The sequence below is a fragment of the Salvelinus fontinalis genome, unplaced genomic scaffold (assembly GCF_029448725.1).
Source record: "Salvelinus fontinalis isolate EN_2023a unplaced genomic scaffold, ASM2944872v1 scaffold_1079, whole genome shotgun sequence".
Taxonomy (NCBI): Eukaryota; Metazoa; Chordata; class Actinopteri; order Salmoniformes; family Salmonidae; genus Salvelinus; species Salvelinus fontinalis.
Window position 1 is genome coordinate 33853 of NW_026601288.1, and position 27668 is coordinate 61520.

Below are 27668 nucleotides of genomic sequence, written 5' to 3' on the forward strand. Positions count from 1 at the left end.
GTGGATTATTGAATGAAGCGTGTTTTTATGGATATAAAGAAGGACTTTATCGAACAAAAGGACCATTTGTGATGTAACTGGGACCTTTTGGAGTGCCGACAGAAGAAGATCTTCAAAGGTAAGGCATTTATTATATTGCTATTTCTGACTTTCGTGTCGCACCTGCCTGGTTGAAAAATGTTTTTCATGTTTTTGTATGCGGGGCGTTGTGCTCAGGTAATCGCATGGTGTGCTTTCACCGTAAAGCCTTTTTGAAATCTGACACAGTGGCTGGATAAACAAGAAGTTAAGCTTTATGTTAAAGTATAATACTTGTATTTTCATGAATGCTAAATATTTATATATTTACCGCTAGAGCACAGGACGAGGTGTGCTAAAGATGGCATCGGTGTAATTTCCCTTGAATGAATATCGAAACGCTACCAAAGTTTGAATTGACCCAAGAGATGACCACACTTAACACTTGCACGAACAACAAAAAGGATGGCAGCGGTGGGATTCGAACCCACGCCTCCAGAGAGACTGGAGCCTAAATCCAGCGCCTTAGACCACTCGGCCACACTACCCTTCACCATTAACAATCCCAAACTTTGTCATCTGTTACCTAAGCCTGCTAAGCTACCATTAATTTCGGTCTCTTATTTTTTATTTTTTCCTTTTGTATCCTTCATTTATATCATGTTGCTTTTTCTTACTGTCTCAACACATTATTTGTTTTGCTGCTATGTCTGAAGAGCACATTTATAGAGCCCTTTAACCTCTCTTGGGTAGGGGGCGGTATTTTCACGTCCGGAAGAAAAGCGTGCCCAATGTAAACTGCCTGTTACTCAGGCCTAGAAGCTAGGATATGCATGTAATTGGTAGATTTGGATAGAAGACACTCTAAAGGTTCTAAAACTGTTCAAATCATGTCTATGAGTATAACATAACTGATATGGCAGGCGAAACCCCGAGGACAAACTATCCCCCCAAAAATTCAGCCTTCCACTGTTTCCAATGGCTTTCATGTTTATTATGACGCAAAGTCCTCCCAGATTGCAGTTCCTAGGGCGTCCACTAGATGTCAACAGTCTTTAGAAAGACTTTCAGGCTGGTTTTTGGAAAAATGAGCTAGAAGTTGTAGTTTTTCTAAGTTGCTCCCATTTTGGCTGTAGTGTTTCAATTGCGCTTGGGTGAAAGCGCGCCCTTTGTTATTTATCTCCAGTATTGAACATTCTATTCTCTGTCTTAAACGTAATTGTTTATTTACTTATTAGGGTACCTGAGGTTTGATTATAAGCGTTGTTTGACTTGTTTGGATAAGTTTATTGGTAACGTTTGGGATTCATTTTGTATGCATTTTGAAGAAGGGAAACCGGTGGATTATTGAATGAAGCGTGTTTTTATGGATATAAAGAAGGACTTTATCGAACAAAAGGACCATTTGTGATGTAACTGGGACCTTTTGGAGTGCCGACAGAAGAAGATCTTCAAAGGTAAGGCATTTATTATATTGCTATTTCTGACTTTCGTGTCGCACCTGCCTGGTTGAAAAATGTTTTTCATGTTTTTGTATGCGGGGCGTTGTGCTCAGGTAATCGCATGGTGTGCTTTCACCGTAAAGCCTTTTTGAAATCTGACACAGTGGCTGGATAAACAAGAAGTTAAGCTTTATGTTGAAGTATAATACTTGTATTTTCATGAATGCTAAATATTTATATATTTACCGCTAGAGCACAGGACGAGGTGTGCTAAAGATGGCATCGGTGTAATTTCCCTTGAATGAATATCGAAACGCTACCAAAGTTTGAATTGACCCAAGAGATGACCACACTTAACACTTGCACGAACAACAAAAAGGATGGCAGCGGTGGGATTCGAACCCACGCCTCCAGAGAGACTGGAGCCTAAATCCAGCGCCTTAGACCACTCGGCCACACTACCCTTCACTGTCATTAATCCCAAACTTTGTCATCTGTTACCTAAGCCTGATAAGCTACCATTAATTTCGGTCTCTTATTTTTTATTTTTTCCTTTTGTATCCTTCATTTATATCATGTTGCTTTTTCTTACTGTCTCAACACATTATTTGTTTTGCTGCTATGTCTGAAGAGCACATTTATAGAGCCCTTTAACCTCTCTTGGGTAGGGGGCGGTATTTTCACGTCCGGAAGAAAAGCGTGCCCAATGTAAACTGCCTGTTACTCAGGCCTAGAAGCTAGGATATGCATGTAATTGGTAGATTTGGATAGAAGACACTCTAAAGGTTCTAAAACTGTTCAAATCATGTCTATGAGTATAACATAACTGATATGGCAGGCGAAACCCCGAGGACAAACTATCCCCCCAAAAATTCAGCCTTCCACTGTTTCCAATGGCTTTCATGTTTATTATGACGCAAAGTCCTCCCAGATTGCAGTTCCTAGGGCGTCCACTAGATGTCAACAGTCTTTAGAAAGACTTTCAGGCTGGTTTTTGGAAAAATGAGCTAGAAGTTGTAGTTTTTCTAAGTTGCTCCCATTTTGGCTGTAGTGTTTCAATTGCGCTTGGGTGAAAGCGCGCCCTTTGTTATTTATCTCCAGTATTGAACATTCTATTCTCTGTCTTAAACGTAATTGTTTATTTACTTATTAGGGTACCTGAGGTTTGATTATAAGCGTTGTTTGACTTGTTTGGATAAGTTTATTGGTAACGTTTGGGATTCATTTTGTATGCATTTTGAAGAAGGGAAACCGGTGGATTATTGAATGAAGCGTGTTTTTATGGATATAAAGAAGGACTTTATCGAACAAAAGGACCATTTGTGATGTAACTGGGACCTTTTGGAGTGCCAACAGAAGAAGATCTTCAAAGGTAAGGCATTTATTATATTGCTATTTCTGACTTTCGTGTCGCACCTGCCTGGTTGAAAAATGTTTTTCATGTTTTTGTATGCGGGGCGTTGTGCTCAGGTAATCGCATGGTGTGCTTTCACCGTAAAGCCTTTTTGAAATCTGACACAGTGGCTGGATAAACAAGAAGTTAAGCTTTATGTTGAAGTATAATACTTGTATTTTCATGAATGCTAAATATTTATATATTTACCGCTAGAGCACAGGACGAGGTGTGCTAAAGATGGCATCGGTGTAATTTCCCTTGAATGAATATCGAAACGCTACCAAAGTTTGAATTGACCCAAGAGATGACCACACTTAACACTTGCACGAACAACAAAAAGGATGGCAGCGGTGGGATTCGAACCCACGCCTCCAGAGAGACTGGAGCCTAAATCCAGCGCCTTAGACCACTCGGCCACACTACCCTTCACCATTGACAATCCCAAACTTTGTCATCTGTTACCTAAGCCTGATAAGCTACCATTAATTTCGGTCTCTTATTTTTTCTTTTTTCCTTTTGTATCCTTCATTTATATCATGTTGCTTTTTCTTACTGTCTCAACACATTATTTGTTTTGCTGCTATGTCTGAAGAGCACATTTATAGAGCCCTTTAACCTCTCTTGGGTAGGGGGCGGTATTTTCACGTCCGGAAGAAAAGCGTGCCCAATGTAAACTGCCTGTTACTCAGGCCTAGAAGCTAGGATATGCATGTAATTGGTAGATTTGGATAGAAGACACTCTAAAGGTTCTAAAACTGTTCAAATCATGTCTATGAGTATAACATAACTGATATGGCAGGCGAAACCCCGAGGACAAACTATCCCCCCAAAAATTCAGCCTTCCACTGTTTCCAATGGCTTTCATGTTTATTATGACGCAAAGTCCTCCCAGATTGCAGTTCCTAGGGCGTCCACTAGATGTCAACAGTCTTTAGAAAGACTTTCAGGCTGGTTTTTGGAAAAATGAGCTAGAAGTTGTAGTTTTTCTAAGTTGCTCCCATTTTGGCTGTAGTGTTTCAATTGCGCTTGGGTGAAAGCGCGCCCTTTGTTATTTATCTCCAGTATTGAACATTCTATTCTCTGTCTTAAACGTAATTGTTTATTTACTTATTAGGGTACCTGAGGTTTGATTATAAGCGTTGTTTGACTTGTTTGGATAAGTTTATTGGTAACGTTTGGGATTCATTTTGTATGCATTTTGAAGAAGGGAAACCGGTGGATTATTGAATGAAGCGTGTTTTTATGGATATAAAGAAGGACTTTATCGAACAAAAGGACCATTTGTGATGTAACTGGGACCTTTTGGAGTGCCAACAGAAGAAGATCTTCAAAGGTAAAGCATTTATTATATTGCTATTTCTGACTTTCGTGTCGCACCTGCCTGGTTGAAAAATGTTTTTCATGTTTTTGTATGCGGGGCGTTGTGCTCAGGTAATCGCATGGTGTGCTTTCACCGTAAAGCCTTTTTGAAATCTGACACAGTGGCTGGATAAACAGGAAGTTAAGCTTTATGTTGAAGTATAATACTTGTATTTTCATGAATGCTAAATATTTATATATTTACCGCTAGAGCACAGGACGAGGTGTGCTAAAGATGGCATCGGTGTAATTTCCCTTGAATGAATATCGAAACGCTACCAAAGTTTGAATTGACCCAAGAGATGACCACACTTAACACTTGCACGAACAACAAAAAGGATGGCAGCGGTGGGATTCGAACCCACGCCTCCAGAGAGACTGGAGCCTAAATCCAGCGCCTTAGACCACTCGGCCACACTACCCTTCACCGTCAACAATCCCAAACTTTGTCATCTGTTACCTAAGCCTGATAAGCTACCATTAATTTCGGTCTCTTATTTTTTATTTTTTCCTTTTGTATCCTTCATTTATATCATGTTGCTTTTTCTTACGGTCTCAACACATTATTTGTTTTGCTGCTATGTCTGAAGAGCACATTTATAGAGCCCTTTAACCTCTCTTGGGTAGGGGGCGGTATTTTCACGTCCGGAAGAAAAGCGTGCCCAATGTAAACTGCCTGTTACTCAGGCCTAGAAGCTAGGATATGCATGTAATTGGTAGATTTGGATAGAAGACACTCCAAAGGTTCTAAAACTGTTCAAATCATGTCTATGAGTATAACATAACTGATATGGCAGGCGAAACCCCGAGGACAAACTATCCCCCCAAAAATTCAGCCTTCCACTGTTTCCAATGGCTTTCATGTTTATTATGACGCAAAGTCCTCCCAGATTGCAGTTCCTAGGGCGTCCACTAGTTGTCAACAGTCTTTAGAAAGACTTTCAGGCTGGTTTTTGGAAAAATGAGCTAGAAGTTGTAGTTTTTCTAAGTTGCTCCCATTTTGGCTGTAGTGTTTCAATTGCGCTTGGGTGAAAGCGCCCCCTTTGTTATTTATCTCCAGTATTGAACATTCTATTCTCTGTCTTAAACGTAATTGTTTATTTACTTATTAGGGTACCTGAGGTTTGATTATAAGCGTTGTTTGACTTGTTTGGATAAGTTTATTGGTAACGTTTGGGATTCATTTTGTATGCATTTTGAAGAAGGGAAACCGGTGGATTATTGAATGAAGCGTGCCAGCTAAACAGAGTTTTATGGATATAAAGAAGGACTTTATCGAACAAAAGGACCATTTGTGATGTACCTGGGACCTTTTGGAGTGCCAACAGAAGAAGATCTTCAAAGGTAAGGCATTTATTATATTGCTATTTCTGACTTTCGTGTCGCACCTGCCTGGTTGAAAAATGTTTTTCATGTTTTTGTATGCGGGGCGTTGTGCTCAGGTAATCGCATGGTGTGCTTTCACCGTAAAGCCTTTTTGAAATCTGACACAGTGGCTGGATAAACAAGAAGTTAAGCTTTATGTTGAAGTATAATACTTGTATTTTCATGAATGCTAAATATTTATATATTTACCGCTAGAGCACAGGACGAGGTGTGCTAAAGATGGCATCGGTGTAATTTCCCTTGAATGAATATCGAAACGCTACCAAAGTTTGAATTGACCCAAGAGATGACCACACTTAAGACTTGCACGAACAACAAAAAGGATGGCAGCGGTGGGATTCGAACCCACGCCTCCAGAGAGACTGGAGCCTAAATCCAGCGCCTTAGACCACTCGGCCACACTACCCTTCACTGTCATTAATCCCAAACTTTGTCATCTGTTACCTAAGCCTGCTAAGCTACCATTAATTTTGGTCTCTTATTTTTTCTTTTTTCCTTTTGTATCCTTCATTTATATCATGTTGCTTTTTCTTACTGTCTCAACACATTATTTGTTTTGCTGCTATGTCTGAAGAGCACATTTATAGAGCCCTTTAACCTCTCTTGGGTAGGGGGCGGTATTTTCACGTCCGGAAGAAAAGCGTGCCCAATGTAAACTGCCTGTTACTCAGGCCTAGAAGCTAGGATATGCATGTAATTGGTAGATTTGGATAGAAGACACTCTAAAGGTTCTAAAACTGTTCAAATCATGTCTATGAGTATAACATAACTGATATGGCAGGCGAAACCCCGAGGACAAACTATCCCCCCAAAAATTCAGCCTTCCACTGTTTCCAATGGCTTTCATGTTTATTATGACGCAAAGTCCTCCCAGATTGCAGTTCCTAGGGCGTCCACTAGATGTCAACAGTCTTTAGAAAGACTTTCAGGCTGGTTTTTGGAAAAATGAGCTAGAAGTTGTAGTTTTTCTAAGTTGCTCCCATTTTGGATGTAGTGTTTCAATTGCGCTTGGGTGAAAGCGCGCCCTTTGTTATTTATCTCCAGTATTGAACATTCTATTCTCTGTCTTAAACGTAATTGTTTATTTACTTATTAGGGTACCTGAGGTTTGATTATAAGCGTTGTTTGACTTGTTTGGATAAGTTTATTGGTAACGTTTGGGATTCATTTTGTATGCATTTTGAAGAAGGGAAACCGGTGGATTATTGAATGAAGCGTGTTTTTATGGATATAAAGAAGGACTTTATCGAACAAAAGGACCATTTGTGATGTAACTGGGACCTTTTGGAGTGCCAACAGAAGAAGATCTTCAAAGGTAAAGCATTTATTATATTGCTATTTCTGACTTTCGTGTCGCACCTGCCTGGTTGAAAAATGTTTTTCATGTTTTTGTATGCGGGGCGTTGTGCTCAGGTAATCGCATGGTGTGCTTTCACCGTAAAGCCTTTTTGAAATGTGACACAGTGGCTGGATAAACAGGAAGTTAAGCTTTATGTTGAAGTATAATACTTGTATTTTCATGAATGCTAAATATTTATATATTTACCGCTAGAGCACAGGACGAGGTGTGCTAAAGATGGCATCGGTGTAATTTCCCTTGAATGAATATCGAAACGCTACCAAAGTTTGAATTGACCCAAGAGATGACCACACTTAACACTTGCACGAACAACAAAAAGGATGGCAGCGGTGGGATTCGAACCCACGCCTCCAGAGAGACTGGAGCCTAAATCCAGCGCCTTAGACCACTCGGCCACACTACCCTTCACCGTCAAAAATCCCAAACTTTGTCATCTGTTACCTAAGCCTGATAAGCTACCATTAATTTCGGTCTCTTATTTTTTATTTTTTCCTTTTGTATCCTTCATTTATATCATGTTGCTTTTTCTTACGGTCTCAACACATTATTTGTTTTGCTGCTATGTCTGAAGAGCACATTTATAGAGCCCTTTAACCTCTCTTGGGTAGGGGGCGGTATTTTCACGTCCGGAAGAAAAGCGTGCCCAATGTAAACTGCCTGTTACTCAGGCCTAGAAGCTAGGATATGCATGTAATTGGTAGATTTGGATAGAAGACACTCCAAAGGTTCTAAAACTGTTCAAATCATGTCTATGAGTATAACATAACTGATATGGCAGGCGAAACCCCGAGGACAAACTATCCCCCCAAAAATTCAGCCTTCCACTGTTTCCAATGGCTTTCATGTTTATTATGACGCAAAGTCCTCCCAGATTGCAGTTCCTAGGGCGTCCACTAGATGTCAACAGTCTTTAGAAAGACTTTCAGGCTGGTTTTTGGAAAAATGAGCTAGAAGTTGTAGTTTTTCTAAGTTGCTCCCATTTTGGCTGTAGTGTTTCAATTGCGCTTGGGTGAAAGCGCCCCCTTTGTTATTTATCTCCAGTATTGAACATTCTATTCTCTGTCTTAAACGTAATTGTTTATTTACTTATTAGGGTACCTGAGGTTTGATTATAAGCGTTGTTTGACTTGTTTGGATAAGTTTATTGGTAACGTTTGGGATTCATTTTGTATGCATTTTGAAGAAGGGAAACCGGTGGATTATTGAATGAAGCGTGCCAGCTAAACAGAGTTTTATGGATATAAAGAAGGACTTTATCGAACAAAAGGACCATTTGTGATGTACCTGGGACCTTTTGGAGTGCCAACAGAAGAAGATCTTCAAAGGTAAGGCATTTATTATATTGCTATTTCTGACTTTCGTGTCGCACCTGCCTGGTTGAAAAATGTTTTTCATGTTTTTGTATGCGGGGCGTTGTGCTCAGGTAATCGCATGGTGTGCTTTCACCGTAAAGCCTTTTTGAAATCTGACACAGTGGCTGGATAAACAAGAAGTTAAGCTTTATGTTGAAGTATAATACTTGTATTTTCATGAATGCTAAATATTTATATATTTACCGCTAGAGCACAGGACGAGGTGTGCTAAAGATGGCATCGGTGTAATTTCCCTTGAATGAATATCGAAACGCTACCAAAGTTTGAATTGACCCAAGAGATGACCACACTTAAGACTTGCACGAACAACAAAAAGGATGGGAGCGGTGGGATTCGAACCCACGCCTCCAGAGAGACTGGAGCCTAAATCCAGCGCCTTAGACCACTCGGCCACACTACCCTTCACTGTCATTAATCCCAAATTTTGTCATCTGTTACCTAAGCCTGCTAAGCTACCATTAATTTTGGTCTCTTATTTTTTCTTTTTTCCTTTTGTATCCTTCATTTATATCATGTTGCTTTTTCTTACTGTCTCAACACATTATTTGTTTTGCTGCTATGTCTGAAGAGCACATTTATAGAGCCCTTTAACCTCTCTTGGGTAGGGGGCGGTATTTTCACGTCCGGAAGAAAAGCGTGCCCAATGTAAACTGCCTGTTACTCAGGCCTAGAAGCTAGGATATGCATGTAATTGGTAGATTTGGATAGAAGACACTCTAAAGGTTCTAAAACTGTTCAAATCATGTCTATGAGTATAACATAACTGATATGGCAGGCGAAACCCCGAGGACAAACTATCCCCCCAAAAATTCAGCCTTCCACTGTTTCCAATGGCTTTCATGTTTATTATGACGCAAAGTCCTCCCAGATTGCAGTTCCTAGAGCGTCCACTAGATGTCAACAGTCTTTAGAAAGACTTTCAGGCTGGTTTTTGGAAAAATGAGCTAGAAGTTGTAGTTTTTCTAAGCTGCTCCCATTTTGGCTGTAGTGTTTCAATTGCGCTTGGGTGAAAGCGCGCCCTTTGTTATTTATCTCCAGTATTGAACATTCTATTCTCTGTCTTAAACGTAATTGTTTATTTACTTATTAGCGTACCTGAGGTTTGATTATAAGCGTTGTTTGTCTTGTTTGGATAAGTTTATTGGTAACGTTTGGGATTCATTTTGTATGCATTTTGAAGAAGGGAAACCGGTGGATTATTGAATGAAGCGTGCCAGCTAAACAGAGTTTTTATGGATATAAAGAAGGACTTTATCGAACAAAAGGACCATTTGTGATGTAACTGGGACCTTTTGGAGTGCCAACAGAAGAAGATCTTCAAAGGTAAGGCATTTATTATATTGCTATTTCTGACTTACGTGTCGCACCTGCCTGGTTGAAAAATGTTTTTCATGTTTTTGTATGCGGGGCGTTGTGCTCAGGTAATCGCATGGTGTGCTTTCACCGTAAAGCCTTTTTGAAATCTGACACAGTGGCTGGATAAACAAGAAGTTAAGCTTTATGTTGAAGTATAATACTTGTATTTTCATGAATGCTAAATATTTATATATTTACCGCTAGAGCACAGGACGAGGTGTGCTAAAGATGGCATCGGTGTAATTTCCCTTGAATGAATATCGAAACGCTACCAAAGTTTGAATTGACCCAAGAGATGACCACACTTAAGACTTGCACGAACAACAAAAAGGATGGCAGCTGTGGGATTCGAACCCACGCCTCCAGACAGACTGGAGCCTAAATCCAGCGCCTTAGACCACTCGGCCACACTACCCTTCACTGTCAACAATCCCAAACTTTGCCATCTGTTACCTAAGCCTGCTAAGCTACCATTAATTTTGGTCTCTTATTTTTTCTTTTTTCCTTTTGTATCCTTCATTTATATCATGTTGCTTTTTCTTACTGTCTCAACACATTATTTGTTTTGCTGCTATGTCTGAAGAGCACATTTATAGAGCCCTTTAACCTCTCTTGGGTAGGGGGCGGTATTTTCACGTCCGGAAGAAAAGCGTGCCCAATGTAAACTGCCTGTTACTCAGGCCTAGAAGCTAGGATATGCATGTAATTGGTAGATTTGGATAGAAGACACTCTAAAGGTTCTAAAACTGTTCAAATCATGTCTATGAGTATAACATAACTGATATGGCAGGCGAAACCCCGAGGACAAACTATCCCCCCAAAAATTCAGCCTTCCACTGTTTCCAATGGCTTTCATGTTTATTATGACGCAAAGTCCTCCCAGATTGCAGTTCCTAGGGCGTCCACTAGATGTCAACAGTCTTTAGAAAGACTTTCAGGCTGGTTTTTGGAAAAATGAGCTAGAAGTTGTAGTTTTTCTAAGTTGCTCCCATTTTGGCTGTAGTGTTTCAATTGCGCTTGGGTGAAAGCGCGCCCTTTGTTATTTATCTCCAGTATTGAACATTCTATTCTCTGTCTTAAACGTAATTGTTTATTTACTTATTAGGGTACCTGAGGTTTGATTATAAGCGTTGTTTGACTTGTTTGGATAAGTTTATTGGTAACGTTTGGGATTCATTTTGTATGCATTTTGAAGAAGGGAAACCGGTGGATTATTGAATGAAGCGTGTTTTTATGGATATAAAGAAGGACTTTATCGAACAAAAGGACCATTTGTGATGTAACTGGGACCTTTTGGAGTGCCAACAGAAGAAGATCTTCAAAGGTAAAGCATTTATTATATTGCTATTTCTGACTTTCGTGTCGCACCTGCCTGGTTGAAAAATGTTTTTCATGTTTTTGTATGCGGGGCGTTGTGCTCAGGTAATCGCATGGTGTGCTTTCACCGTAAAGCCTTTTTGAAATCTGACACAGTGGCTGGATAAACAGGAAGTTAAGCTTTATGTTGAAGTATAATACTTGTATTTTCATGAATGCTAAATATTTATATATTTACCGCTAGAGCACAGGACGAGGTGTGCTAAAGATGGCATCGGTGTAATTTCCCTTGAATGAATATCGAAACGCTACCAAAGTTTGAATTGACCCAAGAGATGACCACACTTAACACTTGCACGAACAACAAAAAGGATGGCAGCGGTGGGATTCGAACCCACGCCTCCAGAGAGACTGGAGCCTAAATCCAGCGCCTTAAACCACTCGGCCACACTACCCTTCACCGTCAAAAATCCCAAACTTTGTCATCTGTTACCTAAGCCTGATAAGCTACCATTAATTTCGGTCTCTTATTTTTTATTTTTTCCTTTTGTATCCTTCATTTATATCATGTTGCTTTTTCTTACGGTCTCAACACATTATTTGTTTTGCTGCTATGTCTGAAGAGCACATTTATAGAGCCCTTTAACCTCTCTTGGGTAGGGGGCGGTATTTTCACGTCCGGAAGAAAAGCGTGCCCAATGTAAACTGCCTGTTACTCAGGCCTAGAAGCTAGGATATGCATGTAATTGGTAGATTTGGATAGAAGACACTCCAAAGGTTCTAAAACTGTTCAAATCATGTCTATGAGTATAACATAACTGATATGGCAGGCGAAACCCCGAGGACAAACTATCCCCCCAAAAATTCAGCCTTCCACTGTTTCCAATGGCTTTCATGTTTATTATGACGCAAAGTCCTCCCAGATTGCAGTTCCTAGGGCGTCCACTAGATGTCAACAGTCTTTAGAAAGACTTTCAGGCTGGTTTTTGGAAAAATGAGCTAGAAGTTGTAGTTTTTCTAAGTTGCTCCCATTTTGGCTGTAGTGTTTCAATTGCGCTTGGGTGAAAGCGCCCCCTTTGTTATTTATCTCCAGTATTGAACATTCTATTCTCTGTCTTAAACGTAATTGTTTATTTACTTATTAGGGTACCTGAGGTTTGATTATAAGCGTTGTTTGACTTGTTTGGATAAGTTTATTGGTAACGTTTGGGATTCATTTTGTATGCATTTTGAAGAAGGGAAACCGGTGGATTATTGAATGAAGCGTGCCAGCTAAACAGAGTTTTATGGATATAAAGAAGGACTTTATCGAACAAAAGGACCATTTGTGATGTACCTGGGACCTTTTGGAGTGCCAACAGAAGAAGATCTTCAAAGGTAAGGCATTTATTATATTGCTATTTCTGACTTTCGTGTCGCACCTGCCTGGTTGAAAAATGTTTTTCATGTTTTTGTATGCGGGGCGTTGTGCTCAGGTAATCGCATGGTGTGCTTTCACCGTAAAGCCTTTTTGAAATCTGACACAGTGGCTGGATAAACAAGAAGTTAAGCTTTATGTTGAAGTATAATACTTGTATTTTCATGAATGCTAAATATTTATATATTTACCGCTAGAGCACAGGACGAGGTGTGCTAAAGATGGCATCGGTGTAATTTCCCTTGAATGAATATCGAAACGCTACCAAAGTTTGAATTGACCCAAGAGATGACCACACTTAAGACTTGCACGAACAACAAAAAGGATGGCAGCGGTGGGATTCGAACCCACGCCTCCAGAGAGACTGGAGCCTAAATCCAGCGCCTTAGACCACTCGGCCACACTACCCTTCACTGTCATTAATCCCAAACTTTGTCATCTGTTACCTAAGCCTGCTAAGCTACCATTAATTTTGGTCTCTTATTTTTTCTTTTTTCCTTTTGTATCCTTCATTTATATCATGTTGCTTTTTCTTACTGTCTCAACACATTATTTGTTTTGCTGCTATGTCTGAAGAGCACATTTATAGAGCCCTTTAACCTCTCTTGGGTAGGGGGCGGTATTTTCACGTCCGGAAGAAAAGCGTGCCCAATGTAAACTGCCTGTTACTCAGGCCTAGAAGCTAGGATATGCATGTAATTGGTAGATTTGGATAGAAGACACTCTAAAGGTTCTAAAACTGTTCAAATCATGTCTATGAGTATAACATAACTGATATGGCAGGCGAAACCCCGAGGACAAACTATCCCCCCAAAAATTCAGCCTTCCACTGTTTCCAATGGCTTTCATGTTTATTATGACGCAAAGTCCTCCCAGATTGCAGTTCCTAGAGCGTCCACTAGATGTCAACAGTCTTTAGAAAGACTTTCAGGCTGGTTTTTGGAAAAATGAGCTAGAAGTTGTAGTTTTTCTAAGCTGCTCCCATTTTGGCTGTAGTGTTTCAATTGCGCTTGGGTGAAAGCGCGCCCTTTGTTATTTATCTCCAGTATTGAACATTCTATTCTCTGTCTTAAACGTAATTGTTTATTTACTTATTAGCGTACCTGAGGTTTGATTATAAGCGTTGTTTGTCTTGTTTGGATAAGTTTATTGGTAACGTTTGGGATTCATTTTGTATGCATTTTGAAGAAGGGAAACCGGTGGATTATTGAATGAAGCGTGCCAGCTAAACAGAGTTTTTATGGATATAAAGAAGGACTTTATCGAACAAAAGGACCATTTGTGATGTAACTGGGACCTTTTGGAGTGCCAACAGAAGAAGATCTTCAAAGGTAAGGCATTTATTATATTGCTATTTCTGACTTACGTGTCGCACCTGCCTGGTTGAAAAATGTTTTTCATGTTTTTGTATGCGGGGCGTTGTGCTCAGGTAATCGCATGGTGTGCTTTCACCGTAAAGCCTTTTTGAAATCTGACACAGTGGCTGGATAAACAAGAAGTTAAGCTTTATGTTGAAGTATAATACTTGTATTTTCATGAATGCTAAATATTTATATATTTACCGCTAGAACACAGGACGAGGTGTGCTAAAGATGGCATCGGTGTAATTTCCCTTGAATGAATATCGAAACGCTACCAAAGTTTGAATTGACCCAAGAGATGACCACACTTAACACTTGCACGAACAACAAAAAGGATGGCAGCGGTGGGATTCGAACCCACGCCTCCAGAGAGACTGGAGCCTAAATCCAGCGCCTTAGACCACTCGGCCACACTACCCTTCACCGTCAACAATCCCAAACTTTGTCATCTGTTACCTAAGCCTGATAAGCTACCATTAATTTCGGTCTCTTATTTTTTCTTTTTTCCTTTTATATCCTTCATTTATATCATGTTGCTTTTTCTTACGGTCTCAACACATTATTTGTTTTGCTGCTATGTCTGAAGAGCACATTTATAGAGCCCTTTAACCTCTCTTGGGTAGGGGGCGGTATTTTCACGTCCGGAAGAAAAGCGTGCCCAATGTAAACTGCCTGTTACTCAGGCCTAGAAGCTAGGATATGCATGTAATTGGTAGATTTGGATAGAAGACACTCCAAAGGTTCTAAAACTGTTCAAATCATGTCTATGAGTATAACATAACTGATATGGCAGGCGAAACCCCGAGGACAAACTATCCCCCCAAAAATTCAGCCTTCCACTGTTTCCAATGGCTTTCATGTTTATTATGACGCAAAGTCCTCCCAGATTGCAGTTCCTAGGGCGTCCACTAGATGTCAACAGTCTTTAGAAAGACTTTCAGGCTGGTTTTTGGAAAAATGAGCTAGAAGTTGTAGTTTTTCTAAGTTGCTCCCATTTTGGCTGTAGTGTTTCAATTGCGCTTGGGTGAAAGCGCCCCCTTTGTTATTTATCTCCAGTATTGAACATTCTATTCTCTGTCTTAAACGTAATTGTTTATTTACTTATTAGGGTACCTGAGGTTTGATTATAAGCGTTGTTTGACTTGTTTGGATAAGTTTATTGGTAACGTTTGGGATTCATTTTGTATGCATTTTGAAGAAGGGAAACCGGTGGATTATTGAATGAAGCGTGCCAGCTAAACAGAGTTTTATGGATATAAAGAAGGACTTTATCGAACAAAAGGACCATTTGTGATGTACCTGGGACCTTTTGGAGTGCCAACAGAAGAAGATCTTCAAAGGTAAGGCATTTATTATATTGCTATTTCTGACTTTCGTGTCGCACCTGCCTGGTTGAAAAATGTTTTTCATGTTTTTGTATGCGGGGCGTTGTGCTCAGGTAATCGCATGGTGTGCTTTCACCGTAAAGCCTTTTTGAAATCTGACACAGTGGCTGGATAAACAAGAAGTTAAGCTTTATGTTGAAGTATAATACTTGTATTTTCATGAATGCTAAATATTTATATATTTACCGCTAGAGCACAGGACGAGGTGTGCTAAAGATGGCATCGGTGTAATTTCCCTTGAATGAATATCGAAACGCTACCAAAGTTTGAATTGACCCAAGAGATGACCACACTTAAGACTTGCACGAACAACAAAAAGGCTGGCAGCGGTGGGATTCGAACCCACGCCTCCAGAGAGACTGGAGCCTAAATCCAGCGCCTTAGACCACTCGGCCACACTACCCTTCACTGTCATTAATCCCAAACTTTGTCATCTGTTACCTAAGCCTGCTAAGCTACCATTAATTTTGGTCTCTTATTTTTTCTTTTTTCCTTTTGTATCCTTCATTTATATCATGTTGCTTTTTCTTACTGTCTCAACACATTATTTGTTTTGCTGCTATGTCTGAAGAGCACATTTATAGAGCCCTTTAACCTCTCTTGGGTAGGGGGCGGTATTTTCACGTCCGGAAGAAAAGCGTGCCCAATGTAAACTGCCTGTTACTCAGGCCTAGAAGCTAGGATATGCATGTAATTGGTAGATTTGGATAGAAGACACTCTAAAGGTTCTAAAACTGTTCAAATCATGTCTATGAGTATAACATAACTGATATGGCAGGCGAAACCCCGAGGACAAACTATCCCCCCAAAAATTCAGCCTTCCACTGTTTCCAATGGCTTTCATGTTTATTATGACGCAAAGTCCTCCCAGATTGCAGTTCCTAGAGCGTCCACTAGATGTCAACAGTCTTTAGAAAGACTTTCAGGCTGGTTTTTGGAAAAATGAGCTAGAAGTTGTAGTTTTTCTAAGCTGCTCCCATTTTGGCTGTAGTGTTTCAATTGCGCTTGGGTGAAAGCGCGCCCTTTGTTATTTATCTCCAGTATTGAACATTCTATTCTCTGTCTTAAACGTAATTGTTTATTTACTTATTAGCGTACCTGAGGTTTGATTATAAGCGTTGTTTGTCTTGTTTGGATAAGTTTATTGGTAACGTTTGGGATTCATTTTGTATGCATTTTGAAGAAGGGAAACCGGTGGATTATTGAATGAAGCGTGCCAGCTAAACAGAGTTTTTATGGATATAAAGAAGGACTTTATCGAACAAAAGGACCATTTGTGATGTAACTGGGACCTTTTGGAGTGCCAACAGAAGAAGATCTTCAAAGGTAAGGCATTTATTATATTGCTATTTCTGACTTACGTGTCGCACCTGCCTGGTTGAAAAATGTTTTTCATGTTTTTGTATGCGGGGCGTTGTGCTCAGGTAATCGCATGGTGTGCTTTCACCGTAAAGCCTTTTTGAAATCTGACACAGTGGCTGGATAAACAAGAAGTTAAGCTTTATGTTGAAGTATAATACTTGTATTTTCATGAATGCTAAATATTTATATATTTACCGCTAGAACACAGGACGAGGTGTGCTAAAGATGGCATCGGTGTAATTTCCCTTGAATGAATATCGAAACGCTACCAAAGTTTGAATTGACCCAAGAGATGACCACCCTTAACACTTGCACGAACAACAAAAAGGATGGCAGCGGTGGGATTCGAACCCACGCCTCCAGAGAGACTGGAGCCTAAATCCAGCGCCTTAGACCACTCGGCCACACTACCCTTCACCGTCAACAATCCCAAACTTTGTCATCTGTTACCTAAGCCTGATAAGCTACCATTAATTTCGGTCTCTTATTTTTTCTTTTTTCCTTTTATATCCTTCATTTATATCATGTTGCTTTTTCTTACGGTCTCAACACATTATTTGTTTTGCTGCTATGTCTGAAGAGCACATTTATAGAGCCCTTTAACCTCTCTTGGGTAGGGGGCGGTATTTTCACGTCCGGAAGAAAAGCGTGCCCAATGTAAACTGCCTGTTACTCAGGCCTAGAAGCTAGGATATGCATGTAATTGGTAGATTTGGATAGAAGACACTCCAAAGGTTCTAAAACTGTTCAAATCATGTCTATGAGTATAACATAACTGATATGGCAGGCGAAACCCCGAGGACAGACTATCCCCCCAAAAATTCAGCCTTCCACTGTTTCCAATGGCTTTCATGTTTATTATGACGCAAAGTCCTCCCAGATTGCAGTTCCTAGGGCGTCCACTAGATGTCAACAGTCTTTAGAAAGACTTTCAGGCTGGTTTTTGGAAAAATGAGCTAGAAGTTGTAGTTTTTCTAAGTTGCTCCCATTTTGGCTGTAGTGTTTCAATTGCGCTTGGGTGAAAGCGCCCCCTTTGTTATTTATCTCCAGTATTGAACATTCTATTCTCTGTCTTAAACGTAATTGTTTATTTACTTATTAGGGTACCTGAGGTTTGATTATAAGCGTTGTTTGACTTGTTTGGATAAGTTTATTGGTAACGTTTGGGATTCATTTTGTATGCATTTTGAAGAAGGGAAACCGGTGGATTATTGAATGAAGCGTGCCAGCTAAACAGAGTTTTATGGATATAAAGAAGGACTTTATCGAACAAAAGGACCATTTGTGATGTACCTGGGACCTTTTGGAGTGCCAACAGAAGAAGATCTTCAAAGGTAAGGCATTAATTATATTGCTATTTCTGACTTTCGTGTCGCACCTGCCTGGTTGAAAAATGTTTTTCATGTTTTTGTATGCGGGGCGTTGTGCTCAGGTAATCGCATGGTGTGCTTTCACCGTAAAGCCTTTTTGAAATCTGACACAGTGGCTGGATAAACAAGAAGTTAAGCTTTATGTTGAAGTATAATACTTGTATTTTCATGAATGCTAAATATTTATATATTTACCGCTAGAGCACAGGACGAGGTGTGCTAAAGATGGCATCGGTGTAATTTCCCTTGACTGAATATCGAAACGCTACCAAAGTTTGAATTGACCCAAGAGATGACCACACTTAACACTTGCACGAACAACAAAAAGGATGGCAGCGGTGGGATTCGAACCCACGCCTCCAGAGAGACTGGAGCCTAAATCCAGCGCCTTAGACCACTCGGCCACTCTACCCTTCACTATCAATAATCCCAAACTTTGTTATCTGTTACCTAAGCCTGCTAACCTGTTATGGCTGCACGCTGAATATTGAAAAAACTGGAAAATGTGTGCACATTTTCAAACGGCCTCCTAAGAAACTTTTTATTTTCCAATATGCATATATTTACTACTGTTGGATAGATAACAGTCTGTAGTTTCTAAAAAGGTTTGAATTGTTTCTCTAAGTCGAACAGAAATATTTTTACAGCCATTTTCCCAGCCGAATTGAGTTTTCCAAAATGCGATGTGTCTCTTTAAGACCTTCTCTATAAAAGGCCATTTGACTTGGGACGATAGGGACACGTCACGGGCGTTCGTCAGACTGTAATGCGGAAGTGAGAATTGAAAGGAGTCGAATATCTCGTCCCTGGACTGAATAACACAACTTCTTGTGAGACCTGTGCAGTTAAAAAAAATATCCGGGCGCGAAGGATAATTTGGTCTCGGCTTCTGGAACAAGGTAGATAACGTTGAATATGATGCCTGACTACGATATTATTTGATACTTGTCACAAAATCATCCTAAAGTATGTTTTTTCAATATACTTTAATTATATTATTGCAATTTATTCTGGACTTTAGATGTGAAACGACGGAAGAATTTTTTGAAGAAACGCTTTCTAGCGCAGCAATGCTATCGTGCTAGCTAACCAAAGAGGGAAATAATTTGTTCTGGAACCCAACTAAAGACTCTACTGGACATTGGACCCCGTTACAACATTCTGATGGAGTATCAAGAAAGATAAGACCCAATTTGGGATGCTTTTTCATATATATGTCGAACTGTTGAATGCTAACTCTGCTAACTGTGCTAGGCTAGCGCTTGACTAGAATCAATGCTGCCTTATGCTAGCTTCTGTTGTTAGCTAATATAACGATATATTGTGTTTTCGCTGTAAAACACTTCAAAAATCGGAAATGTTGGCTTTATTCACACGATATCTGTCTTTCATTAGTTATCCACCATATGTTTTTCTGAAATGTTTTATGAGGTGTAATTAGTAGCCGACGTTGGTGTATGTATTTTCTCTGGCTACTCCCGGCTGGATTCAGACTCAAGCTATGTATTAGCATTTTTGGGTAGCATCAATGTAAAACTGATTTATAGCTAAAATATGCACTTTTTATGAACAAAACATAGATTTATTGTGTAACATGTTATATGACTGTCATCTGAGGTCGTTTTTTCTGGGCTCTTTAGGTTGGTTTTAGTTTATTTCGGTTGGTTGTGCATGCTACTTCAATCATAATTCATACTTCATAATCATAATTCATACGTGTCTGTCCACTTTTGTATTTGGTGGTGAGCTAACATAAATATATGTGGTGTTTTCTCTGTAAAACATTTAAAAAATCGGACATGTTGGCTGGATTGACAAGATGTTTATCTTTCAAATGCTGTATTGGACTTGTTAATGTGTAAAAGTTAAATATTTTTAAAAAATAGATTTTGAATTTCGCGCCCTGCAGGGGTGTCATTTTCGGTCCGAGGTCGGGCTTGCACGCCAAACAGGCTAAGCTACCATTAATTTTGGTCTCTTATTTTTTCTTTTTTCCTTTTGTATCCTTCATTTATATCATGTTGCTTTTTCTTACTGTCTCAACACATTATTTGTTTTGCTGCTATGTCTGAAGAGCACATTTATAGAGCCCTTTAACCTCTCTTGGGTAGGGGGCGGTATTTTCACGTCCGGAAGAAAAGCGTGCCCAATGTAAACTGCCTGTTACTCAGGCCTAGAAGCTAGGATATGCATGTAATTGGTAGATTTGGATAGAAGACACTCTAAAGGTTCTAAAACTGTTCAAATCATGTCTATGAGTATAACATAACTGATATGGCAGGCGAAACCCCGAGGACAAACTATCCCCCCAAAAATTCAGCCTTCCACTGTTTCCAATGGCTTTCATGTTTATTATGACGCAAAGTCCTCCCAGATTGCAGTTCCTAGGGCGTCCACTAGATGTCAACAGTCTTTAGAAAGACTTTCAGGCTGGTTTTTGGAAAAATGAGCTAGAAGTTGTAGTTTTTCTAAGTTGCTCCCATTTTGGCTGTAGTGTTTCAATTGCGCTTGGGTGAAAGCGCACCCTTTGTTATTTATCTCCAGTAATGAACATTCTATTCTCTGTCTTAAACGTAATTGTTTATTTACTTATTAGGGTACCTGAGGTTTGATTATAAGCGTTGTTTGACTTGTTTGGATAAGTTTATTGGTAACGTTTGGGATTCATTTTGTATGCATTTTGAAGAAGGGAAACCGGTGGATTATTGAATGAAGCGTGCCAGCTAAACAGAGTTTTATGGATATAAAGAAGGACTTTATCGAACAAAAGGACCATTTGTGATGTACCTGGGACCTTTTGGAGTGCCAACAGAAGAAGATCTTCAAAGGTAAGGCATTTATTATATTGCTATTTCTGACTTTCGTGTCGCACCTGCCTGGTTGAAAAATGTTTTTCATGTTTTTGTATGCGGGGCGTTGTGCTCAGGTAATCGCATGGTGTGCTTCCACCGTAAAGCCTTTTTGAAATCTGACACAGTGGCTGGATAAACAAGAAGTTAAGCTTTATGTTGAAGTATAATACTTGTATTTTCATGAATGCTAAATATTTATATATTTACCGCTAGAGCACAGGACGAGGTGTGCTAAAGATGGCATCGGTGTAATTTCCCTTGAATGAATATCGAAACGCTACCAAAGTTTGAATTGACCCAAGAGATGACCACACTTAAGACTTGCACGAACAACAAAAAGGATTGCAGCGGTGGGATTCGAACCCACCCTCCAGAGAGACTGGAGCCTAAATCCAGCGCCTTAGACCACTCGGCCACACTACCCTTCACTGTCATTAATCCCAAACTTTGTCATCTGTTACCTAAGCCTGCTAAGCTACCATTAATTTTGGTCTCTTATTTTTTCTTTTTTCCTTTTGTATCCTTCATTTATATCATGTTGCTTTTTCTTACGGTCTCAACACATTATTTGTTTTGCTGCTATGTCTGAAGAGCACATTTATAGAGCCCTTTAACCTCTCTTGGGTAGGGGGCGGTATTTTCACGTCCGGAAGAAAAGCGTGCCCAATGTAAACTGCCTGTTACTCAGGCCTAGAAGCTAGGATATGCATGTAATTGGTAGATTTGGATAGAAGACACTCCAAAGGTTCTAAAACTGTTCAAATCATGTCTATGAGTATAACATAACTGATATGGCAGGCGAAACCCCGAGGACAAACTATCCCCCCAAAAATTCAGCCTTCCACTGTTTCCAATGGCTTTCATGTTTATTATGACGCAAAGTCCTCCCAGATTGCAGTTCCTAGGGCGTCCACTAGATGTCAACAGTCTTTAGAAAGACTTTCAGGCTGGTTTTTGGAAAAATGAGCTAGAAGTTGTAGTTTTTCTAAGTTGCTCCCATTTTGGCTGTAGTGTTTCAATTGCGCTTGGGTGAAAGCGCCCCCTTTGTTATTTATCTCCAGTATTGAACATTCTATTCTCTGTCTTAAACGTAATTGTTTATTTACTTATTAGGGTACCTGAGGTTTTATTATAAGCGTTGTTTGACTTGTTTGGATAAGTTTATTGGTAACGTTTGGGATTCATTTTGTATGCATTTTGAAGAAGGGAAACCGGTGGATTATTGAATGAAGCGTGCCAGCTAAACAGAGTTTTATGGATATAAAGAAGGACTTTATCGAACAAAAGGACCATTTGTGATGTACCTGGGACCTTTTGGAGTGCCAACAGAAGAAGATCTTCAAAGGTAAGGCATTTATTATATTGCTATTTCTGACTTTCGTGTCGCACCTGCCTGGTTGAAAAATGTTTTTCATGTTTTTGTATGCGGGGCGTTGTGCTCAGGTAATCGCATGGTGTGCTTTCACCGTAAAGCCTTTTTGAAATCTGACACAGTGGCTGGATAAACAAGAAGTTAAGCTTTATGTTGAAGTATAATACTTGTATTTTCATGAATGCTAAATATTTATATTTTTACCGCTAGAGCACAGGACGAGGTGTGCTAAAGATGGCATCGGTGTAATTTCCCTTGAATGAATATCGAAACGCTACCAAAGTTTGAATTGACCCAAGAGATGACCACACTTAAGACTTGCACGAACAACAAAAAGGATGGCAGCGGTGGGATTCGAACCCACGCCTCCAGAGAGACTGGAGCCTAAATCCAGCGCCTTAGACCACTCGGCCACACTACCCTTCACTGTCATTAATCCCAAACTTTGTCATCTGTTACCTAAGCCTGCTAAGCTACCATTAATTTTGGTCTCTTATTTTTTCTTTTTTCCTTTTGTATCCTTCATTTATATCATGTTGCTTTTTCTTACTGTCTCAACACATTATTTGTTTTGCTGCTATGTCTGAAGAGCACATTTATAGAGCCCTTTAACCTCTCTTGGGTAGGGGGCGGTATTTTCACGTCCGGAAGAAAAGCGTGCCCAATGTAAACTGCCTGTTACTCAGGCCTAGAAGCTAGGATATGCATGTAATTGGTAGATTTGGATAGAAGACACTCTAAAGGTTCTAAAACTGTTCAAATCATGTCAATGAGTATAACATAACTGATATGGCAGGCGAAACCCCGAGGACAAACTATCCCCCCAAAAATTCAGCCTTCCACTGTTTCCAATGGCTTTCATGTGTATTATGACGCAAAGTCCTCCCAGATTGCAGTTCCTAGGGCGTCCACTAGATGTCAACAGTCTTTAGAAAGACTTTCAGGCTGGTTTTTGGAAAAATGAGCTAGAAGTTGTAGTTTTTCTAAGCTGCTCCCATTTTGGCTGTAGTGTTTCAATTGCGCTTGGGTGAAAGCGCGCCCTTTGTTATTTATCTCCAGTATTGAACATTCTATTCTCTGTCTTAAACGTAATTGTTTATTTACTTATTAGCGTACCTGAGGTTTGATTATAAGCGTTGTTTGACTTGTTTGGATAAGTTTATTGGTAACGTTTGGGATTCATTTTGTATGCATTTTGAAGAAGGGAAACCGGTGGATTATTGAATGAAGCGTGCCAGCTAAACAGAGTTTTTATGGATATAAAGAAGGACTTTATCGAACAAAAGGACCATTTGTGATGTAACTGGGACCTTTTGGAGTGCCAACAGAAGAAGATCTTCAAAGGTAAGGCATTTATTATATTGCTATTTCTGACTTACGTGTCGCACCTGCCTGGTTGAAAAATGTTTTTCATGTTTTTGTATGCGGGGCGTTGTGCTCAGGTAATCGCATGGTGTGCTTTCACCGTAAAGCCTTTTTGAAATCTGACACAGTGGCTGGATAAACAAGAAGTTAAGCTTTATGTTGAAGTATAATACTTGTATTTTCATGAATGCTAAATATTTATATATTTACCGCTAGAGCACAGGACGAGGTGTGCTAAAGATGGCATCGGTGTAATTTCCCTTGAATGAATATCGAAACGCTACCAAAGTTTGAATTGACCCAAGAGATGACCACACTTAACACTTGCACGAACAACAAAAAGGATAGCAGCGGTGGGATTCGAACCCACGCCTCCAGAGAGACTGGAGCCTAAATCCAGCGCCTTAGACCACTCGGCCACACTACCCTTCACCGTCAACAATCCCAAACTTTGTCATCTGTTACCTAAGCCTGATAAGCTACCATTAATTTCGGTCTCTTATTTTTTCTTTTTTCCTTTTGTATCCTTCATTTATATCATGTTGCTTTTTCTTACGGTCTCAACACATTATTTGTTTTGCTGCTATGTCTGAAGAGCACATTTATAGAGCCCTTTAACCTCTCTTGGGTAGGGGGCGGTATTTTCACGTCCGGAAGAAAAGCGTGCCCAATGTAAACTGCCTGTTACTCAGGCCTAGAAGCTAGGATATGCATGTAATTGGTAGATTTGGATAGAAGACACTCCAAAGGTTCTAAAACTGTTCAAATCCTGTCTATGAGTCTAACATAACTGATATGGCAGGCGAAACCCCGAGGACAAACTATCCCCCCAAAAATTCAGCCTTCCACTGTTTCCAATGGCTTTCATGTTTATTATGACGCAAAGTCCTCCCAGATTGCAGTTCCTAGGGCGTCCACTAGATGTCAACAGTCTTTAGAAAGACTTTCAGGCTGGTTTTTGGAAAAATGAGCTAGAAGTTGTAGTTTTTCTAAGTTGCTCCCATTTTGGCTGTAGTGTTTCAATTGCGCTTGGGTGAAAGCGCCCCCTTTGTTATTTATCTCCAGTATTGAACATTCTATTCTCTGTCTTAAACGTAATTGTTTATTTACTTATTAGGGTACCTGAGGTTTGATTATAAGCGTTGTTTGACTTGTTTGGATAAGTTTATTGGTAACGTTTGGGATTCATTTTGTATGCATTTTGAAGAAGGGAAACCGGTGGATTATTGAATGAAGCGTGCCAGCTAAACAGAGTTTTATGGATATAAAGAAGGACTTTATCGAACAAAAGGACCATTTGTGATGTACCTGGGACCTTTTGGAGTGCCAACAGAAGAAGATCTTCAAAGGTAAGGCATTTATTATATTGCTATTTCTGACTTTCGTGTCGCACCTGCCTGGTTGAAAAATGTTTTTCATGTTTTTGTATGCGGGGCGTTGTGCTCAGGTAATCGCATGGTGTGCTTTCACCGTAAAGCCTTTTTGAAATCTGACACAGTGGCTGGATAAACAAGAAGTTAAGCTTTATGTTGAAGTAAAATACTTGTATTTTCACGAATGCAAAATATTTATATATTTACCGCTAGAGTACAGGACGAGGTGTGCTAAAGATGGCATCGGTGTAATTTCCCTTGAATGAATATCGAAACGCTACCAAAGTTTGAATTGACCCAAGAGATGACCACACTTAAGACTTGCACGAACAACAAAAAGGATGGCAGCGGTGTGATTCGAACCCACGCCTCCAGAGAGGCTGGAGGCTAAATCCAGCGCCTTAGACCACTCGGCCACACTACCCTTCACTGTCAACAATCCCAAACTTTGTCATCTGTTACCTAAGCCTGCTAAGCTACCATTAATTTTGGTCTCTTATTTTTTCTTTTTTCCTTTTGTATCCTTCATTTATATCATGTTGCTTTTTCTTACTGTCTCAACACATTATTTGTTTTGCTGCTATGTCTGAAGAGCACATTTATAGAGCCCTTTAACCTCTCTTGGGTAGGGGGCGGTATTTTCACGTCCGGAAGAAAAGCGTGCCCAATGTAAACTGCCTGTTACTCAGGCCTAGAAGCTAGGATATGCATGTAATTGGTAGATTTGGATAGAAGACACTCTAAAGGTTCTAAAACTGTTCAAATCATGTCTATGAGTATAACATAACTGATATGGCAGGCGAAACCCCGAGGACAAACTATCCCCCCAAAAATTCAGCCTTCCACTGTTTCCAATGGCTTTCATGTTTATTATGACGCAAAGTCCTCCCAGATTGCAGTTCCTAGGGCGTCCACTAGATGTCAACAGTCTTTAGAAAGACTTTCAGGCTGGTTTTTAGAAAAATGAGCTAGAAGTTGTAGTTTTTCTAAGTTGCTCCCATTTTGGCTGTAGTGTTTCAATTGCGCTTGGGTGAAAGCGCCCCCTTTGTTATTTATCTCCAGTATTGAACATTCTATTCTCTGTCTTAAACGTAATTGTTTATTTACTTATTAGGGTACCTGAGGTTTGATTATAAGCGTTGTTTGACTTGTTTGGATAAGTTTATTGGTAACGTTTGGGATTCATTTTGTATGCATTTTGAAGAAGGGAAACCGGTGGATTATTGAATGAAGCGTGCCAGCTAAACAGAGTTTTATGGATATAAAGAAGGACTTTATCGAACAAAAGGACCATTTGTGATGTACCTGGGACCTTTTGGAGTGCCAACAGAAGAAGATCTTCAAAGGTAAGGCATTTATTATATTGCTATTTCTGACTTTCGTGTCGCACCTGCCTGGTTGAAAAATGTTTTTCATGTTTTTGTATGCGGGGCGTTGTGCTCAGGTAATCGCATGGTGTGCTTTCACCGTAAAGCCTTTTTGAAATCTGACACAGTGGCTGGATAAACAAGAAGTTAAGCTTTATGTTGAAGTATAATACTTGTATTTTCACGAATGCAAAATATTTATATATTTACCGCTAGAGTACAGGACGAGGTGTGCTAAAGATGGCATCGGTGTAATTTCCCTTGAATGAATATCGAAACGCTACCAAAGTTTGAATTGACCCAAGAGATGACCACACTTAAGACTTGCACGAACAACAAAAAGGATGGCAGCGGTGTGATTCGAACCCACACCTCCAGAGAGACTGGAGGCTAAATCCAGCGCCTTAGACCACTCGGCCACACTACCCTTCACTGTCAACAATCCCAAACTTTGTCATCTGTTACCTAAGCCTGCTAAGCTACCATTAATTTCGGTCTCTTATTTTTTCTTTTTTCCTTTTGTATCCTTCATTTATATCATGTTGCTTTTTCTTACTGTCTCAACACATTATTTGTTTTGCTGCTATGTCTGAAGAGCACATTTATAGAGCCCTTTAACCTCTCTTGGGTAGGGGGCGGTATTTTCACGTCCGGAAGAAAAGTGTGCCCAATGTAAACTGCCTGTTACTCAGGCCTAGAAGCTAGGATATGCATGTAATTGGTAGATTTGGATAGAAGACACTCTAAAGGTTCTAAAACTGTTCGAATCATGTCTATGAGTATAACATAACTGATATGGCAGGCGAAACCCCGAGGACAAACTATCCCCCCAAAAATTCAGCCTTCCACTGTTTCCAATGGCTTTCATGTTTATTATGACGCAAAGTCCTCCCAGATTGCAGTTCCTAGGGCGTCCACTAGATGTCAACAGTCTTTAGAAAGACTTTCAGGCTGGTTTTTGGAAAAATTAGCTAGAAGTTGTAGTTTTTCTAAGTTGCTCCCATTTTGGCTGTAGTGTTTCAATTGCGCTTGGGTGAAAGCGCGCCCTTTGTTATTTATCTCCAGTATTGAACATTCTATTCTCTGTCTTAAACGTAATTGTTTATTTACTTATTAGGGTACCTGAGGTTTGATTATAAGCGTTGTTTGACTTGTTTGGATAAGTTTATTGGTAACGTTTGGGATTCATTTTGTATGCATTTTGAAGGGAAACCGTTGGATTATTGAATGAAGCGTGCCAGCTAAACAGAGTTTTTATGGATATAAAGGACTTTATCGAACAAAAGGACCATTTGTGATGTAACTGGGACCTTTTGGAGTGCCAACAGAAGAAGATCTTCAAAGGTAAGGCATTTATTATATTGCTATTTCTGACTTTCGTGTCGCACCTGCCTGGTTGAAAAATGTTTTTCATGTTTTTGTATGCGGGGCGTTGTG

General features: G+C 39.9%; 19 non-coding genes across 19 annotated transcripts; all 19 read right to left on the minus strand.

Moving 5' to 3' along the window:
• Positions 1-484: 484 nt before the first annotated feature.
• Positions 485-566, minus strand: trnal-uag (transfer RNA leucine (anticodon UAG)). Its single transcript has one exon. It is a non-coding gene; the product is annotated as a tRNA-Leu (tRNA).
• A 1275-nt stretch (positions 567-1841) lies between these two features.
• Positions 1842-1923, minus strand: trnal-uag (transfer RNA leucine (anticodon UAG)). Its single transcript has one exon. It is a non-coding gene; the product is annotated as a tRNA-Leu (tRNA).
• A 1275-nt stretch (positions 1924-3198) lies between these two features.
• Positions 3199-3280, minus strand: trnal-uag (transfer RNA leucine (anticodon UAG)). Its single transcript has one exon. It is a non-coding gene; the product is annotated as a tRNA-Leu (tRNA).
• A 1275-nt stretch (positions 3281-4555) lies between these two features.
• On the minus strand, positions 4556-4637 carry trnal-uag (transfer RNA leucine (anticodon UAG)). The gene has a single exon. It is a non-coding gene; the product is annotated as a tRNA-Leu (tRNA).
• Positions 4638-5925: 1288 nt separating this feature from the next.
• On the minus strand, positions 5926-6007 carry trnal-uag (transfer RNA leucine (anticodon UAG)). The gene has a single exon. It is a non-coding gene; the product is annotated as a tRNA-Leu (tRNA).
• Positions 6008-7282: 1275 nt separating this feature from the next.
• Positions 7283-7364, minus strand: trnal-uag (transfer RNA leucine (anticodon UAG)). Its single transcript has one exon. It is a non-coding gene; the product is annotated as a tRNA-Leu (tRNA).
• Positions 7365-8652: 1288 nt separating this feature from the next.
• trnal-uag (transfer RNA leucine (anticodon UAG)) lies at positions 8653-8735 on the minus strand. The gene has a single exon. It is a non-coding gene; the product is annotated as a tRNA-Leu (tRNA).
• A 1288-nt stretch (positions 8736-10023) lies between these two features.
• Positions 10024-10105, minus strand: trnal-uag (transfer RNA leucine (anticodon UAG)). Its single transcript has one exon. It is a non-coding gene; the product is annotated as a tRNA-Leu (tRNA).
• Positions 10106-11380: 1275 nt separating this feature from the next.
• On the minus strand, positions 11381-11462 carry trnal-uag (transfer RNA leucine (anticodon UAG)). The gene has a single exon. It is a non-coding gene; the product is annotated as a tRNA-Leu (tRNA).
• A 1288-nt stretch (positions 11463-12750) lies between these two features.
• trnal-uag (transfer RNA leucine (anticodon UAG)) lies at positions 12751-12832 on the minus strand. The gene has a single exon. It is a non-coding gene; the product is annotated as a tRNA-Leu (tRNA).
• Positions 12833-14121: 1289 nt separating this feature from the next.
• Positions 14122-14203, minus strand: trnal-uag (transfer RNA leucine (anticodon UAG)). Its single transcript has one exon. It is a non-coding gene; the product is annotated as a tRNA-Leu (tRNA).
• Positions 14204-15491: 1288 nt separating this feature from the next.
• trnal-uag (transfer RNA leucine (anticodon UAG)) lies at positions 15492-15573 on the minus strand. The gene has a single exon. It is a non-coding gene; the product is annotated as a tRNA-Leu (tRNA).
• Positions 15574-16862: 1289 nt separating this feature from the next.
• trnal-uag (transfer RNA leucine (anticodon UAG)) lies at positions 16863-16944 on the minus strand. Its single transcript has one exon. It is a non-coding gene; the product is annotated as a tRNA-Leu (tRNA).
• Positions 16945-18232: 1288 nt separating this feature from the next.
• On the minus strand, positions 18233-18314 carry trnal-uag (transfer RNA leucine (anticodon UAG)). The gene has a single exon. It is a non-coding gene; the product is annotated as a tRNA-Leu (tRNA).
• Positions 18315-21096: 2782 nt separating this feature from the next.
• On the minus strand, positions 21097-21177 carry trnal-uag (transfer RNA leucine (anticodon UAG)). The gene has a single exon. It is a non-coding gene; the product is annotated as a tRNA-Leu (tRNA).
• Positions 21178-22465: 1288 nt separating this feature from the next.
• On the minus strand, positions 22466-22547 carry trnal-uag (transfer RNA leucine (anticodon UAG)). The gene has a single exon. It is a non-coding gene; the product is annotated as a tRNA-Leu (tRNA).
• A 1289-nt stretch (positions 22548-23836) lies between these two features.
• trnal-uag (transfer RNA leucine (anticodon UAG)) lies at positions 23837-23918 on the minus strand. The gene has a single exon. It is a non-coding gene; the product is annotated as a tRNA-Leu (tRNA).
• Positions 23919-25206: 1288 nt separating this feature from the next.
• trnal-uag (transfer RNA leucine (anticodon UAG)) lies at positions 25207-25288 on the minus strand. The gene has a single exon. It is a non-coding gene; the product is annotated as a tRNA-Leu (tRNA).
• Positions 25289-26576: 1288 nt separating this feature from the next.
• On the minus strand, positions 26577-26658 carry trnal-uag (transfer RNA leucine (anticodon UAG)). Its single transcript has one exon. It is a non-coding gene; the product is annotated as a tRNA-Leu (tRNA).
• Positions 26659-27668: the final 1010 nt, after the last annotated feature.